This window comes from Pan paniscus, chromosome 2 (genome assembly GCF_029289425.2).
Source record: "Pan paniscus chromosome 2, NHGRI_mPanPan1-v2.0_pri, whole genome shotgun sequence".
Lineage (NCBI taxonomy): Eukaryota > Metazoa > Chordata > Mammalia > Primates > Hominidae > Pan > Pan paniscus.
Genome location: NC_085926.1, coordinates 78,858,645 through 78,876,523, shown reverse-complemented (window position 1 = coordinate 78,876,523; position 17,879 = coordinate 78,858,645). Strand labels below are relative to the sequence as shown.

At 34.4% G+C, this 17,879-nt stretch overlaps 1 protein-coding gene across 12 annotated transcripts in view; it reads left to right on the top strand.

Annotated features, from left to right (window-relative positions):
• The window catches only part of ROBO1 (roundabout guidance receptor 1), a 1,167,237-nt gene that overhangs the window by 1,028,319 nt on the left and 121,039 nt on the right, over positions 1 to 17,879 (top strand). The gene's annotated exons all lie outside the window — the stretch shown is intronic.

Below are 17,879 nucleotides of genomic sequence, written 5' to 3'. Positions count from 1 at the left end.
GTCTTGGCATGTGATTTTCTATCTGTAATGTTCTGTTCCTCTACCCACTTTGTCTAACACACTCATTTTTCAGATCTCAAAGACAACTTCCTCAGAGGAGCCATCAGCAAAATCCCACCCAAATACCCACACTAGATTTCTTCTTCCTGTTATCTGTTTGTTTTCCTTTTACCAAGTACTTCTCTTATAATCTATTCTAAATTATGATTTATATATTACTTATCTAATACACACAAAACATATGAAAGTCCACCTGTATTCCTCACGTCTGTCTTATGTTCGAAGCTCATATGTTTGAAAAAGTGTTAAATGAATGAAATATAAGTCAGAAATTTAGTCTTTTAGGGAACTCAGGAATGAAAAGTTGCTAATTTGAATATATATGATTTTGTTAATTTTATTTCCACATACAATTACGTATTTCTTATCTTACTCTCCGACAAAATGGGAAGAGAGTATCATCCACACCATTTCTTTTTTCTAAAGCATGATTTGTTTTGGCTTAAAAATAGGAGATACTACACAAGTTAATTATGTGAGTAAATACATTGCTATAAGTGTGACATACTGATACAGAATCTTAGAGATGGAGCTGAGTTGAGAGATTGTGAATAGGCAAGGTCCTTTGTTTTCAGGGACAAAAGAGATGCCAAGCCCGTTGGTTTACCCTGAGTCACGTAATGGATTAGTGTGGAGTCTCCCATCATAAGAGTTCTTCCTGGGATTTTTCCCATGACAGACTAGATCTGATCAACCCATTTAAAATGACACTTAAATTTGATTACGATATATCTTAACAAAAAACAACAAAGGGTTTTCATGGATTTTTTTCATATAATTTTTCCATTTGTTTTGTGTTCTAAATTTAGTATTTCCTATCTTGGTAACAGCATTGAAAATAGTATTTTAAATATATAGGGTTTAATAAATTTCCCTGCTTATTTATCCGTTAGGTACGGGGATGGCCTTATGTTGATTTAATTATTTTGTACATTCTGCATGTTATTACGAACATATAGAAATTCATCTTAAATGACTGAATATCGGAGGTTGTCACACAATCTCATTCAAAAAAGAAAATAAATTGCAGCAATTTAAATAGTAAGTTAAGCTTAATCTATGACCATCTTGGGAAAGGTCTGTTATGTCCAAAGCACATTTTTGAAACTGTCCTTACAACCAGACCTTGGTCAAGTCTGGTCAATTGTTGAAAATATTCAGATAATGATATCTTCTTTGCCTGTTTATTAGGATCCTTATGAGAATCAAACCACAGTAGTCAAAAGTATTTTGAGGACTGTTGATAACAGCCTCATTATAAAGCGTTATTTTAAGTTCTCCTGTCTTGATTTTCAGTTCATGTTCATTCTATACTGAATTTAATAACTTGGAGAGGTGAAAGATATTTAACTTCAGAAATTAAAGCAAACCTTTTGAATTAGATATTTCGTGGATCAAAAAACCAAACACTTGTAAAACTGTAGTATATCCTGTTTTGATCAATGTATAGGTTTACATCAATATATAAGTCTCAATGTGTAAGATATATACCTTTATGGGCTTTATAATGTATAATCTGCATGCCCATTTTTGTCCAGGTCCTTTGAGACAGATAATTTTAATTCCTTATAAAGTGCTTATATCTTTACGTAAACTGACTCCAGGACCATAGTCGGGGTGCAGTGTGTTTAGATGCAGAGGTAAGGTAGTAGAGACCAAAGATTGCCAGACAAAATATTTTCTAGTTCAACAAATAATCTCTGGTGCCTTTGAGAAACAATATACTATATATTTTCAAGTTTCATCTAAGTACTATAATGAACTTATATATGAATTAAAGTCCTCAGTTTTGATATCATGCCATGTTGACATGCTATCCTACTTTGACTGTTGCAAACTGTTTGTTAGTATTCTCTTAAATCTCCTGAGATGATTCTGGAGGGTTTTTTTTTTTTTCCCCAAATGGATTTCCCAAAAAACAAGTCTTTTGGTTTTATTTGTTTGTTTGAGACAGGGTATCTCTCTGTCGTCCAGGCTGGAGTGCTGTGGTGTGAACATGGCTCACTGCAGCCTCAATCTCCTGGGCTCAGGTGATCATCCCACTTCAGCCATGTGAGTAGCTGGGACTACAGTATGTGCAACCATATCCAGCTATTTTTTTTTTTTTTTTTTTTTTGTGGCGGTGGGGTCTCACCATGTTGCCAAGGTTGGTCTTCTGTAGGGCTGGGATTATAGGCATGAGTCACCACACTCAGACCCAAAACAGTTTTGCATACTTTTCCAAAAGTTAGTTCCACTCACATGTTAGTTTCAGTCAAAGTAACATTAGATGACATAGAGGACTGCCTCACCAAGTATGCCTATGCTGCCTTCCACATGGAATTCCGCCAACTCTTGAAAATCACTGAGACGAAACCTGATATGGTTGCATGCTGCTAGTTAGCATCCATGATCTATTAGTCAAAATAGACCTTCCAGAAAGCAGAAGGTGTCTCAGAAATTGGAGTAATCAGCCAAAAAGAAAGTTGTACTTCATAATTCAAAATAATACAGTATATTAAGCAGAAGTGCTGTATTAAAATGATACAAAATGAACACACATGGTCAAATAACAAACCTGCAATAGGAATTTTGGATTAGGTTGCCACCCCAGCATAGAAAGCAGACATGCAAATGTTGTTTCTTCTCTTACTTTTTTCTTAAAATATATGCTTACACAAGCAGCTAGGGTTTCTTCAGTTTCCCGGCACTTTGATATATCTGATCAGGCCATTAAATTTCTCCCAATAGCCAAGGACTTGTGGGATGTTACTACTGTCAGGGAGCACTTTGTTTAATTATAGCTTAAAGTAGTTTGCCAAATTAAAGGCACAATCTTTTGTGGGTTCATGGATGATGTCCTAAATAGTTTATTTAATTCTCAATGTTCCATTGATCAGGTGAAATATTTCTCTAAAATATAGTTTTAGAATTTATCTCAAAGAATTGTTTATACATTTTATCTTTAATTTGGAAAAATATTTAAATATCAATACTTTTTAGTAATTCCCTATTTTTAAAAAGTTTACTTTTCTAATTGCTTGTAATCGTTCTGGTTGCTTATGATAGTATGGACTGCATTTTTTTCTTTCTGTGGACATCAAGCAAAATGAATTGTAATCTTTAAAAAAAAACAAATAGTACATTCAAAAGGGCATTTGATTTTACAAGATATTGTAAACAATAGCCTTTCCTTAAAACAGAGTCCAAAATGCAGAAATCAAAGAAATTTTCTTAAGGCTTTTAGTTTTCAATTATTTTTAATCTGATCACTTTACAGGGGATTGAGATTTCCTTTTCATTACTTGCAATTGGTGATGATTAACATTATTTCTTCATCTTGCCCACATTATCACTTTTATTTAAATATTCTCTCTCAAAGAATAATTCTAAGTTTTATGGTGAGGCTAATATCTCCTCAATCAAATGCTGATTCTGCAATTCTTTTGTTTAAAGGTTAGTTGCTTTAACCAAACAGCTCTTGGTAACATCTGACCACTTCAGTTTTTATCTCCTTAAAACCAAAGAATTTGATAATATGATAAATTGTACACTTGTAAAATAATCTGTTGTGCATTAACAAAATTACTACCAGATGGTACAGGTTTACTCTTCTTAAATCTTACAAATCGAGGTGATCACAAAGCTTTAAAAGCCTATTGCATTAGAAACAGGCTTTTGTTTAAGTCACCTTTAAGAGCATCATATTGTATGGGAACATTTCAAAAGCAGTTGAGCTTAATCTGTATAATAGTGGCTGGAAATAATGTAAATTTGTCTCTTTGAGTGGATAGAGTACAATTTACTAAGGAATCCATGATTTCTTATTCCTTAGCCTATTCACATGCATGGTGTCACTCTTCTCTCACCTCGATATATGACATCACTGTATTGTTCCATGCATCATGTATATAAAAGATCATGCCACATTTCCCCATCTTTATTAGGGAAGCTTATAAATATTCTGATTAACCTTTAAACATTCATGATAATAAGCACATGTTTGCATGGGAAGAGAAGAGCCATTCTTCTTCATAGAAATGTATGTGGGATATTTACCTTACAACATTAGTCCTACAGACAACACATGCAAATATGAAATGTAAACATACACATTGTTTTTTTTCTGCTGACAGTTACATGGACTAATGGCCATTAGGTTGGATGTCCAGATTGGTTAGGCTTAAATATGGGGTGTGCTGGAAGGGGGAACTTCAATGTAATATGCTTAAGGAGGTCCATGGATAGCACCTATTTGTTCTTCCAGCCATTCAGTTTGGGGATCTATACGTTTTAAAAATATTGTGAATTTGTAGTTTATGGCGTGAGAAGCAAAGAAAATATAAGCTGTTGTTCTCTATCTCAAAGAAAGCCCTCTATAGAAGCTTTACTTTGGATCTATGTAGAATGAGCTTCAGTGTACTTACCAAATGATCTGGAGCAAGTTTTGATACTCTCAGAGCCTTAATTTTCTAATCCAAAATATAGGAAAATACACCTTGTGAGAATGTTTTCGACGTTAAAAATAATGCATGTAACAATGCTATGTATATAGCTGGTGTTGGTGTATCACAGTTCTCATTAATTAAAACAATACCAGTAATACAGATTGTTGCTTAAATACATTGGCACATTTATTAAATTGACCACAGATTCACTGATGCATTTTTTGTGTACTGCAGGAAGAACTGTCAAAGGCGGTTTACACACAGGACATGATGTTTTTCAGATGTTAAGCTTTTGCAATTCTTAAGTTCTTTAAAATTTCTATAGAAACACCAGAGAATTTAAATACATTTGTTATTTTAGTATGGAGTGGTCAGAATTTGAATTTGTCTGCTATAATGCAGTATAAAATAGTGTGCTTTTCACATAAAATTGAAGATAGTCAGCATTTTTTTTCAGAAGAGATGACTGAAATCATAAGAATTCTGTATGTCCAATCTCTTAGATTGTGAACAATTCTGATAGTGTACTTTCTATGTAAGTGCTGTGTTTTTAAATGTTAAAACTAGGAGAAAGTTTTTGCCATCACAGAACATATATTCTATGCAGAAGAAAGGCAGGAAATGTCAGATCAAGCTTTTTTCATTGATTTTACTTTGTTCTTTAATCTTCACACTGACTGATATAACTTCTAATGCAGGCTTTCCCATCCCTAAATGCTGGAACTCTTAAGATAGGTTTATATGGAAACAACCTAGGATGCACAAGATTCTGATTTTTCAGCTCAAAGTTCCAACAGTATAACCTAGACGTAGGTTAGAAGCCATATAAAACACTCATACCCCTTATTACAATTAATACCGTTTGTATTACATTTTCTGTTCAGCATGCTTTTGTCTTGGCTATGGAATGGAACCATTTATGACTAAGAAAGAACATTCCAAATAAATATCCCTCCAAACAGTTTTTACAATACTCTTTACACAGATCATTTTCTCTTTTATTTTGTTTTCACCAATAACTATAGAAATACAAATGGTCAGGATGAGTTTATTTTTATTTCTTATTTGTCCATGAGTTAATTATTAGTTCTCAGGAAATAGCAAAAGTACCTATTGATAATTTTGAAGTTTAATGTAGCCCACCAGAAAGCTCCTTTTTAAGCGCTAGGTCAGACCTGTCTTTCTAAGGTCGTATTTTCTTCCTCACATTGAAGAATTAGCCTACTTGCTTCCTCTAAGGATGTATGTAGAAATATTTTAATTCATGTTAACATGTGTATTGTTGGAAGATATGGGATTTATTTATGTTTTGAACGTGTTTTCCATAGGAAATGAGGCACAAATTTGCCAAATGAGTGAGCTACATTCTAGCATAATCTCGTGTTCAACAAAGGAGGGTGAAGCAACTGGCCATATGGATATTGAATCTCTTACCCTGGTCTGATGAGCCCTAACTTCTGATTAATCAATTAAGCTTGTCACTTGCAAGCTCTTCTTTTTCTCCTTTGACTCTTTGGGATTAAAATACCACAGAATGTGCGTGAGTGTTTACTTCAATTTGTAGCTATTTTAGGAATATTTCTTCTTCTGTAGAATCTTAATTAGTAATATTAAATGCTGTTTATATTTTTGAATAAAAAATGCATTTCTGTAAAGTAAAATTGGTCAATCTGTATCAAGGAATCCCTTGCATACCCAACCTTGATTTGACTTTGCCATGGTTATGAGTCTTCTACAGAATGTAAGTCAATGTAAATTTCAAGGGTAACAAGTTATACGTGATCTCTGGAAAAGGCTTTATCTTAGCAAGCATTTGGTAGTGAGGGGATTTCTCACACTGGACCAAATTATAGAGCTAAGTGTAAGAACCCAGAGAGAGGAAAAGGGATTTACTGTTGGCAAAGTATTTTCAGCTGGTGTACTTGTAATTCAAAAGAGCCAAGAGTTTGAAAATAAGCTTTTCTCCCCTCAAATACTATGAACATTTGTCATCTTTATTTCTAGAGTATAGTCATAATTCCCTTGTAGATTTTTATTTCAGGCTGTCTTAGCTGTGACTGTATGTAAATTCAGAATTAGAGCCAGATGGTTGGAAGAGGTGATAAAAAGCAAACCTGGTTTTGTGGGAAAGTGAAAATTGCCCATAAGACTTTGTTTTTTACCTTTAAAACAGCAGGACACTGTTTCATGAGACCTGTGAAGGAAATAATACATTAACTTTAATAGCTATAAGCTAAATCAATTTTTCATATTAAGGCTGAATACTACCATGTAATCTACCTAGAATTTTCATAGAGGTAAAAATCAATTAGCTTTCTTACTTTTAGAAGATAGCTAGCAAAGGCTAAAACCACTCTTTATATTGCCTCCTTTTATAGGATTCACTTTGGGGTTCTAGTCTTAATAATTTGGGAACCAGACACCTGGGGAAATCTGCTAAAAAGCCTTCACTGTTTCATCTGCTCTCCATTTCATCAGCACTCAGCAGTTGTCTGTTCCTGGTTAATACTATAAATTAGAAGGGGCCTTCCTGGTTGATTGCTTTAGGCTACGTACCTCTGTCTAGCCCAGGAAAATGGGTGTCCAGCAGAAAAATGCCATACCCAAGGCTTCATATTGTCTTTGAGCTACACCTAAGCAAGCAAAATTGTTGTGTTTAAAGAGGGCTGTGTTACTTCTTTCTATTATTACTTATTAAAATTAGGAATCATGAAAAGGATCTCTGGTGATATACATTGGATAGAGAGCAAGATACTAATTTATACTTTCACAAAGAAAATCATCCTTTCCTTTAACTATGTCTTTCTGCAGGGTGGCTCCCAGTTACCTGCAATTAGCAACACAGCTCTTCCTGATGTAGTCTATAATCAAATTATCATAGGTGTGCTTCTGCAGCAGCAAACAGCCAACTACCAATTTATCAATTGTTATGAGGAAGAAATGAGAAATTTAGGAGGAGAAATGGAAATAGCAGAGAAGTGCAGCTGCCAGAGTCCTAGGCGGGGACTCTCCCAGGCCTGTGTTCTCAGCTGGCAGCTCACCAAGCTGTGCAAAGAGCCACGTGTTCCCACTGGGATAATTGCTTTTTCTGCATGAGTCTCTTGTTGCTTCTCTCTGATGATCAAGTGTGTTTAAACTCCTGGCTGAATTCATGTTGGTTTTCAAATGGTATTGTAAAGTGTACCAGGAAACAAATGAAACGGGATCATGTTCTCTTGTGTGTATGTAGCCCAGGCAAATATGGGACGCCAATGGAGAGATCCTAATTGCCTATTTTTCCTCTCAATTCCACTCCTAAGAGAGTAGTTGAAAGACCTGAAACAAGTTATGGCTTTTCTTCATGCAATGCTGTCCTTTTTTATGTCACCAGGAATTTTTAGAATGGTCATTTGATTGCTTTCAATTTATCATTCTCATATTTTCTTTACAATGCGTGTGTACTTGCCCCGGTGTCCTTTTGTTATATAAAACATTTTTTGTGCAAACCCCAGGAACATTATTTACACTTTGAGTAGGCTGTAAATGATGAAATACCCTTCACTTGAGAATAGACTAGTGAATAATTTGTAAAATCTCGGTACTTTTTACAGTTTAATTGAAAGCTGACTAATCTGGGTTTTTTTTTTTATAACCTAGAAGAAAAAACAAAATCTTATGAATATTGGTATACAATCTGTTTTCCTTAGTTTCATCCATCTTGGGGTACAGTGCTGTCATTTTGTGTTATGAGTTCATATTGGACTGGTCTTGAGTTAAAGACAAGTTTACCCGACAGCCTGTGAACGCACAGCATGAAACCAGATCATATCTAATCAAGAGACTCGAGTGGGAAATAATTAAAATAATGCATTTCTCCTTCCTCCTTTTCCTTCTCCTCCTCCTTCCCCTTTCTCTCTCTTTTAGGGCTCTGCGAACCAGAATAAAATAGGAATAGAGGGAGGTAAAAAATTTTGGGAAAATGAAGCAAGAATCAATAGCTTTTATAAAAAATAGAAAGATCAAAAAATCATTAATAAACTTTGCTAACCAAGAAGAACTGTGATTTGGCTGAGGTTTATTGTTTATTTAATCTAAAATAAAATGTTTGCTTTGATATTTAAATATAAAATCATTTTGTCATAAATACATAGAATTTTAAAATTATTTTGTGAGATTAGTACAAATAAATATATAAAATATACATTTTTATAGAATATATAAAAATGAATTTCTTGAAATTTGTTCTTATACTTAGAAGTATTGGTCACTAGATCAGTAAATATAAGTTGCTCTCTATCAATGATTTTTGATGGTGATGGTTTTGAATCGATTTATGAACAATTTACATTTTTATCTGATAGCTAACTACATTAAAATGTAGGTCTTAAAGACAAAATTATTAATGTGTGTGTTCAGAAATATAATTTATTAAACCATAGTTAACAAAAACATGAAATTATTTAATAAGAGATGTAGTTTTTTTTTGAGACGGAGTCTCGCTCTGTCGCCCAGGCTGGAGTACAGTGGTCCGATCTCGGCTCACTGCAAGCTCTGCCTCCTGGGTTCACGCCATTATCCTGCCTCAGCCTCCCGAGTAGCTGGGACTACAGGCGCCGCCACCACGCCTGGCTAATTTTTTGTATTTTTAGTGGAGACGGGGTTTCACCGTGTTAGCCAGGATGGTCTCGATCTCCTGACCTTGAGATCCACCCGCCTCGGCCTCCCAGAGTGCTGGGATTACAGGCATGAGCCACCGCGCCCGGCCGAGATGTAGTTTTTTAAAGTATTCTTTTTGCACTACCTACCTGGGAATATGACAAAGAAATATTATAAAATAAGAAATACTGTATTTTCTTTTATATTATATAATATCTGAATTATATGAATTATTTTTACTTGATTATATATTTTTATGTTACTATGATACTTTTGGGATTGATTATCCAATTCTTTGTCTGTCATTTGTACAAAATAATTATGGTACTAGCAATGTTTTTGCTTAATTAGAATGCAATAAAGCATGATTATTTTTGAAAAATAGGATGGCATGCATTAGAAAATATGAATGCTTTAATCTGAACTGCCTAACATTAAAGGCTGATATTATTCTTGTAGCCAGATTGGAAAGTAATGGGTATTACTTTACCTCCTCCTATTCTCTGCACCCTCCTCAAACAAGTTATTTTTTCTGGATTGTTACTGTTGTTGTTGTTGTTGTTACTAATTTGATGCCAAAATTTAAAGAAAGAAAAGCCGTTATTGTTGTGACTCTTCCTCAAATGTTTCTGTTGAAAGGAGTCCTTAGGGATCATCTAAAACTGTACTGCAGCTGATTTCACCAAGGGGAATGTCTGGGGGCTATGACTGGCCATCTGGGTTACCTGCATCTCATTGTTGTTAAGAAGCCATGCCAGGCACATCTGTAGTTCACAACAGCTTGCTCTCTATTCTCTAGGTCAAAGATCCACGCAGAATTGACAGCATTTCTATGAAGAGATATTCTGCTCAAGGAGAGTTAGTGGTGAATTGTTTAAGGATGATACGCTAGACTATCATTCAAAACCTCTCATCTCACTTACTTTGCAAAATAGTATGAAAACGGGTTGGTGGTAAAGAATCAAGTTTTTTTCTGAAAAAATAATTTCTAAACTCAGGTGCTTTAGACAACTTCATTCTTCATGTGAATCCCACTCGTCAAGCCCTTTCTACTGTAAATCAATATTTTCAAACCTTTAATCTTTTAGAAAATTGTAAAAATTTAGTACTGCATAATTTCTTATTGGTATGATGATGCCTATGTGTGTCTTATCTGTATTAGTTGAAACATATTTCTCTTTTAGCATTATAATCAATATTCTATTATTCATTGTTTTGATGTATTTTTAAATAGTATTTTTAGTAAAGCACAGATTTTGCATGTAAAATATATTAAAGGAAATGAGATAAATTCTATGACAGTTTGGTGGTTAGCAATTTGAAATCATCTTTGAAGCCCTTAATATAATTAGCAGTTTTGTTTTTGGTCTGTTGAATTCAAGTCACATTAGGTTAATGTAATTAAAAGCAGAAAAGAATTTGTGTAGCCAAACTAGTTAATTAGCTCCAGTCTGTTTACTGTGTTAACCTAGAGGTGTATGGATAACATTGTGGGGGTGATGTCTGAAAAAAAAAAAAAATTCCTGTGTAACAGATACTGCAAATCATCTGACTTGCTTTAGGGTAGAAAATGAAGACATCACAAGGAGTTCATTTTAAGTTCATCTTTATTTCTGATTGTGAGCACTGATTTCAGGGTAAGCTGTGTACTCTCGGATAACCCAATCAAAAAACTTATGAATTTATGTTTTAAAAGGGAACTGAACAAAAAAAGTTTACTGAATTTACTTTTTTAAAGGCAGTATATTTCTTTGTGTGCAAAGTTAAATTTTGTTTCTTGTATTCTGGAAATAAGAATACTGATGCTAGTTTTTCCATGCTAACCAGAGACATAAAGTGGTTTTCTCCACTTTTGGTAGAAAAGCTACATCTTAAACCTGATTATTCTCTATAATTATTCAGTAAGCAATTCAGTAAAGGAGATGAAGGCAGGATTTCCTACTGCTCAGAGAAGTCTTTACCCCTAAGAAAAGTAGTCATTTCTAGTTTTTTACAGGGAAAATTCCTGATATATAAAAATCATATGTATTAAACACATCAAGAATTTTTACATTTTGTCATCTCTAAAACATTTTTTTTAACCTGAGACTATTACAAAGAAAAACAGGAAGTTTAAATATATTTGAAACTTTAAAATTCTTTATCTTCTTTTCCTCTCTCCTCTCTGTCTCTTTCCCAAAAAGGAGCAAGACCAGTGGGACATTTTTTTGTTTTGCTTTGCTTTCATCAAGTATGTTTATAGCTAAGGGCCTCTTTAAGCACTGTCTAGCGCTTATGGAAATGTGGGCTTCTAATGTGGTTACTATTGTGGGCTGGTAAGGTATATGGTAATGAGGAAGGAAGACCTCTGCCTTGAATTTTTGACATAGGCTAAATGCCAGCATATTGTCTGAAAGTTTAACATGTTCTGCTTCTCCACTACCCGGATTATGTTAATTGAATAGTGCTCCAGCAGTTCAGTGTTTAACATTGTGTCTGTTCATTACACAAACTAGTTTTTGATAGGTTTACAATTCGACTGTCAAATCCAGCCACAGGAAGAGACCTGCCAAGAAATATTTTAGCTTATTTTAAATAGTGCTGTTTTCACATTTATAGTGTTTTGTTTGTGTTAGACATATTTTTCTTCCCTATGTAGACAGAGAAAATGTTCATTTTTGGCTTACATAGGGGCACCACAGTTTAAAATGTATAAACTCACCCTAAATTTACAATCATTATTTTTATATGACTCAACATAAGATGTTGATTTCTTTTTGCTTTTTTTGTGTGTGTGACAGAGTCTCACTCTGTCGCCCAGGCTGGAGTGTAGTCGCGTGATTTCGGCTCACTGCAACCTCTGCCTCACAGCTTCAAGCGATTCTCCTGCCTCAGCCTCCAGAGTAGGTGGGACTACACGCATGTGCCAGCACACCAGGCTTTTTTTTTTTTTTTTAGTAGAGATGGGGTTTCACCATGTTGGCCAGGCTGGTCTCAAACTGTTGACCTCAGGTGATCCGCCCACCTCTGCCTCCCAAAGTGCTGGGATTACAGGCGTGAGCCACTGTGCCCAGCCAAAATGTTGATTGTTACTAGTAGGCACTGCTTGAAAGTGGGTATGTTATATTCGATCAGGGTCATAATACTATGTTGTTTTTCTGTTCTTTTGTTTATTGAAATGAACAGCCCACCATGTATTCCGTATTTGTGACCGTTGAGAGTAGAATTATGGCCTTTTAAGATCCATTTCAATGTAGTCATTGACATAATGCCAAAATTAATTTGAATTTATGGAAATTGAAAACTGGCATGTTTCATCTGTTTCTGAAGTTCATTTGCCCTACTTTGTGGTTTGTTCTTTCACTTTTACCAGTTTCTATCTCTATCATCCCTGAGGCAGTGTCTCCCAGGCTTGGTGAGGCTTGTTTATTTTTTCATTTTTTGTATCATCTACTTTGGGGTCCTTAACCATTATTGTCAGTGAGTATATAACAGAATGTTGTATTTTATAATGAAATTGGTTTATTGTTGAGATGGGAAATTTATGCGGGAGAATATACGAATCTGGGAAATCTCAGCAGTTTTTCCTTAACTACCTTGCCTCCATTAAGAACCGCTGTTTTGGAGGAAATAATAATGATCTATAAAGCCTAAAATTTACTTGTTTCTAAGTCTTATGCTGTGTCAATGCAAATATATATTTTCCTGATGAAACCAGTGGAAGTTGTTTAGTAATTACAGTCATGCATTGATTAATGACAGGGTTATATTCTGACAAATGCGTTGTTAGGTGATTTTATTGTGTGCGACCATGATAGAGTTTACTTATACAAACCTACATGGTATAGCCCTGTTACACACCTAGGCTATATGATATAGCCAGTTCCTCCTAGGCCACAAACCTGTACAGTATGCTACTGGATTGAATACTGTAGGCAATTCTAACACAACGGCAAGTTTTTTGTGTATCTAAATCTATCTAAATGTAGAAAAGGTGATGCACTGGAAACGATCTTACAACAGCCGCAACATCACTAGGAATTTTTCAGCTCCATTATCATCTGATGGGATCGTCATCATATATGAGGCTCATCCTTAACCAAAATGTTATTATGTGACCTATAATTGTAATATTAATAAAAAGCTACTGGATTTAGCCTAAGAAAGGAATATTGTTTTTGATTAGACAGATCAAAAACAATATTAAATCATTAACTGCGTATGTGTAATAAATAATTATAATAATAATGTGCAGGCATTTTTCTAAGTGCTTTATATGGTTTATTTCATAATCTTCATAATATCTTTAGAGTTATATATTAATAGGATTCCCATTTTAGAGTTGAAAAGCAGAGATACAGAGGAACTAATATCCTGGCTAAAGTTACACATATATAATAAAAAGTAGTCTGACTCCAGAGCCCATGCTCACTTTGCTTTCCTAAGTATATGTATCTGATAATTTATCTAGGATTTAGAAATCTTTTTTTAAAATGTTACATTTTCATATATATTTTGTTGTCTTTGGGTTTTACCTAGGTAATTTTGGTAAAGAATACCTTGAGTAGAAAAACAAAGGTGCTATTTAGTTGACCTTATTTAGTCATTGATGATTAATATCTCTGCTATTGTTACAAAAGTACATTTTTCTCACTAAAAATGTTTTGCAAATGTAATATTTTTCAGGCCTTGATTTGTTTTATATTGCTGCATTGATATGAAAGTTTTACAGGTATGAACACTGTGTAACCATATGCTTTTAGTCATATTATGTTACTAATGAAAACAGCTTTTCATGATGCTTATCCACTAACATTTCTTGTAGAAAAATTTGACAGAGTAAACAAACTCCAGCTTTGTTTACTTACAAAGGATAGAGAAAGTATTTGTAAAATGCCTGGTGGGTTACTTTCAATTTACACAGCCAATGTGATTTAGTTGTAAAAGATGGCTGTAAAATAAATTTTTATTGAAAAGAAACAGTTTTTCTGTCTATATTCAATACCAAACACACGGATATGTGCTCCCAAAGAATAGGTCTGATAGATTCAGTTATACAATTATTTTCATGATTAAGCCAAGTGTAATATATAGTTGGAGCTATAGTAATAGGGTGTATACTACAAATTCCTTAGGCCTTTATAGCTGTCTTTGAATTTTGGTTTACCTCAGCTATTGTTTCCTCCCATTCATCTTGAAATTGGAATTTTTTCATGTCTGTGAATCTCCTGGCAGTGCCCTCATTACTCTTGTTAACTAAATCCCCCTCCTTCTCCATTTGTATAGATTCTTTCAACATATAATAGCATTGGGCTGTAATATATAATGTTAATTGGTGGCCCACGTGTGCATAAGCAAGTTGATTTAAAACTCTACATTCCCAAGTATTTAAGATTTGTAACAGTAAATTAGTACTGTATTATACTGAAGCTGTAGAAATAAATCTAAGCTGTTGCAAATTATTTATATGTTATTATCCTTTGACTCACAATTTTTCTATGTATTTGAATATGTCTTAAAATTGTCCTTAAAGCCTTACATTTTATAGTAGATAAAAACATTGAACACTTACTCACTCTTAAAACAAAGAGAATGTTAAATTATGTGTTTGTTTCCTCTTATTTTGGTATATCTTTTATGTATCATTGTACAATTCTTTCAGCAATGAACTTGTCTACTAAATATCCAGAGACTTCAAGGTTAGATTCTGAGACATAAGAAGAGGCTCGGTGTGCTATCCAAAGTTATAGAACTAATAAAGAAACATCTAGCTACACCTCAGCTCACTTAACTTCCATTTCAGATATTGGATTTTTCATCTTCCTCTTTTCCTGTAATAATTTTGTTTCCTTAGGATTTTTGGAAATGCTTATGCGAGTGTTCCAAAATCAGCGCATGAAAGGTTACAAAAGTTCTTAGGAAGATTTTGATAAGATGATACTCAAATTGTTCTGGACCTCAAGAACTCAAGTTTTTTAAACTCAAGTTTATTAAGCAGTAATTAAGATAATAAGGATGTGAGCTGTGCATTTATTTTCATTTGTACAACTCGTATAGCCAAAGACACATATCTTTTTTTTTTTTAATTATACTTTAAGTTTTAGGGTGCATGTGCACAACCTGCAGGTTTGTTACATATGTATACATGTGCCATGTTGGTGCGCTGCACCCATCAACTCATCATTTATGTTAGGTATATCTCCTAATGCTATCCCTCCACCGCCCCCACCCCCCACGCCACAACAGGTCCCAGTGTGTGATGTTCCGCTTCCTGTGTCCAAGTGTTCTCATTGTTCAGTTCCCACCTATGAGTGAGAACATGTGGTGTTTGGTTTTTTGTTCTTGTGATAGTTTGCTGAGAATGATGGTTTCCAGCTTCATCCACGTCCCTACAAAGGACATGAACTCATCCTTTTTTATGGCTGCATAGTATTCCATGGTGAATATGTGCCACATTTTCTTAATCCAGTCTATCATTGATGGACATTTGGGTTGGTTCCAAGTCTTTGCTATTGTGAATAGTGCCATAATAAACATGCGTGTGCATGTGCCTTTATAGCAGCATGATTTATAATCCTTTGGGTATATACCCAGTAATGGGATGGCTGGGTCAAATGGTATTTCTAGTTCTAGATCCCTGAGGAATCGCCACACTGTCTTCCACAATGGTTGAACTAGTTTACAGTCCCACCAACAGTTTAAAAGTGTTCCTGTTTCTCCACATCCTCTCCAGCACCTGTTGTTTCCTGACTTTTTAATGATTGCCATTCTAACTGGTGTGAGATGGTATCTCATTGTGGTTTTGATTTGCATTTCTCTGATGGCCAGTGATGATGAGCATTTTTTCATGTGTCTGTTGGCTGCATAAATGCAAAGACACATATCTGACCTAAAGTCTTCACCTTGTTTCCACTTGTTGTGTGACATTGCACAAGTCATTTCCTCCCACAAAATTTTTACTATTTACAAGGCATTGTAACAGGGGTTCCCATGAGGAATTACATATGCTTCTCTGCCTCAATGTTCATACTAAGGTCAGGGGACTGACACTTGGAAGCATAATTAAAACATATTTTTACAATGCGCATACCAGAGGTATGTGGGAGAAGAGGTTATACTTTTCTGAACCACTGTTCCCTTTATTGAAAAGTGAGGTTATTTTAACATTTCCCCAAACAGTCTCACAGCAGGGTTATGATAAAGACAAAAATTTAAATGATATATTTATATTAAAATGACTTTATGAAACATAAGATAATTAGTAATATAAACCAATAGCCTTAAGTTGGGTATACCTTTAAGAATCCCACTTTGATACCTCCCAAGGAAATAACTGCACATATGAGAAAAGATATATACAAAAGAATGCTGATTTCAGTGCTGTTCATAAGCAGGAAGAATGAGATTTCTAAATTACCTAGCACTGATTTCTTAAATATCTATCAGTATGGGAATAGTTAGGTAAAATATAGTAAACCCAAATGTTAGAATTGTATGTAGCCTTGGAAATTGATGCTGAGGATCTGTGTAAAATTTCTTGAACATTTAAAATATAGTAATGCCTCATACTTTTGAAAATGCAGCTTATAAAACAGCACATATCATGTGATTCTACTTTAGAAAAATTATGTGTATGTATATATGTTTATATGTGTATATGTATATATAAACATATATTCATGGTAAATGTGTATCTCTGTATATGCATGTGTGTATGTGAGTGTGTATGTATACACACATAATTGAAAGACAAATGTTCAAAAGTACTAACGCTAATTAATGTGCATTTTTTTGTGTGACGTTTTCTTTATATTTCTCTATTTGAAAATTTAAATATGTATGAAAAAATAAAACAATTTAACATATAACTGTTATAAACCTTATAGAAATATTTTAAATTGGATAACAGACTAACAATAGTAGTTTACGTTCAACAACAGTATTTGGAGTGACTACTGCGTGCAGGCGTTATTCTGGGTATGAGGGATAGAATGATGAATGATGCAGAGAAAAATCCCTGGATGGGAATCTGGAGCAGGCTGATCATTTGTTTATGATGCTACTGAAAAAAAATCAAGTTCTAAACTCACAAAAATTAAAAACTTTGTTAATGTTTTGTTTCCTCTAATATTTAAAGACTTGGCCAGAATACCTAGTTTGGATGCCTGGATTAAAATAAAGCCATTTAGGCATTCAAAACTGTGAGGGGACCTCACCTTTACAAAGTGGTAGTTTCAATGAACTCCATAATGTATTATGAAAAAAATGTGCTAGAATGTTTCCCTCCCTTCTTCCCTCCCTCCTTCCCTCTCTTTTTCCCTCTCTCCCTCCCTCCCTCTCTCCGTTCCTCCCTCCCTCCCTGCCTCCCTCCCTCCCTCTCTCCCTCCCTCCCTTCCTTCCTTCCTTCCTTCTTCCTTTATCTGGTTGGTAACTATGAGGTAAAAAACCTCTATGAATAAACATTCTGGAAATTTTCCCTAATAAAACCTTTCTAAGATCAGGACATTGTAGATATTCATGGGTAATTGAACTCAACTCTCATCCAAAAGCGTGTTAAATTAAGGATAGTCCAATCTTAATTCATGTTTAGTTTCAGTCGACTTCTTATACTGTATGTCTGCTTACATTTAAAATTAATTTTTATTCAATTAATTATATGTTCAAGAGTGTACCCAAGCATGTCTTTCCTGATGATTTACTGGGACCTGTTCATTCTCTGCCTCTCAAGTCCCCAAAAACCAGCTTGGGTGGCAGCAACATCACGTTTTTAAGGAAATG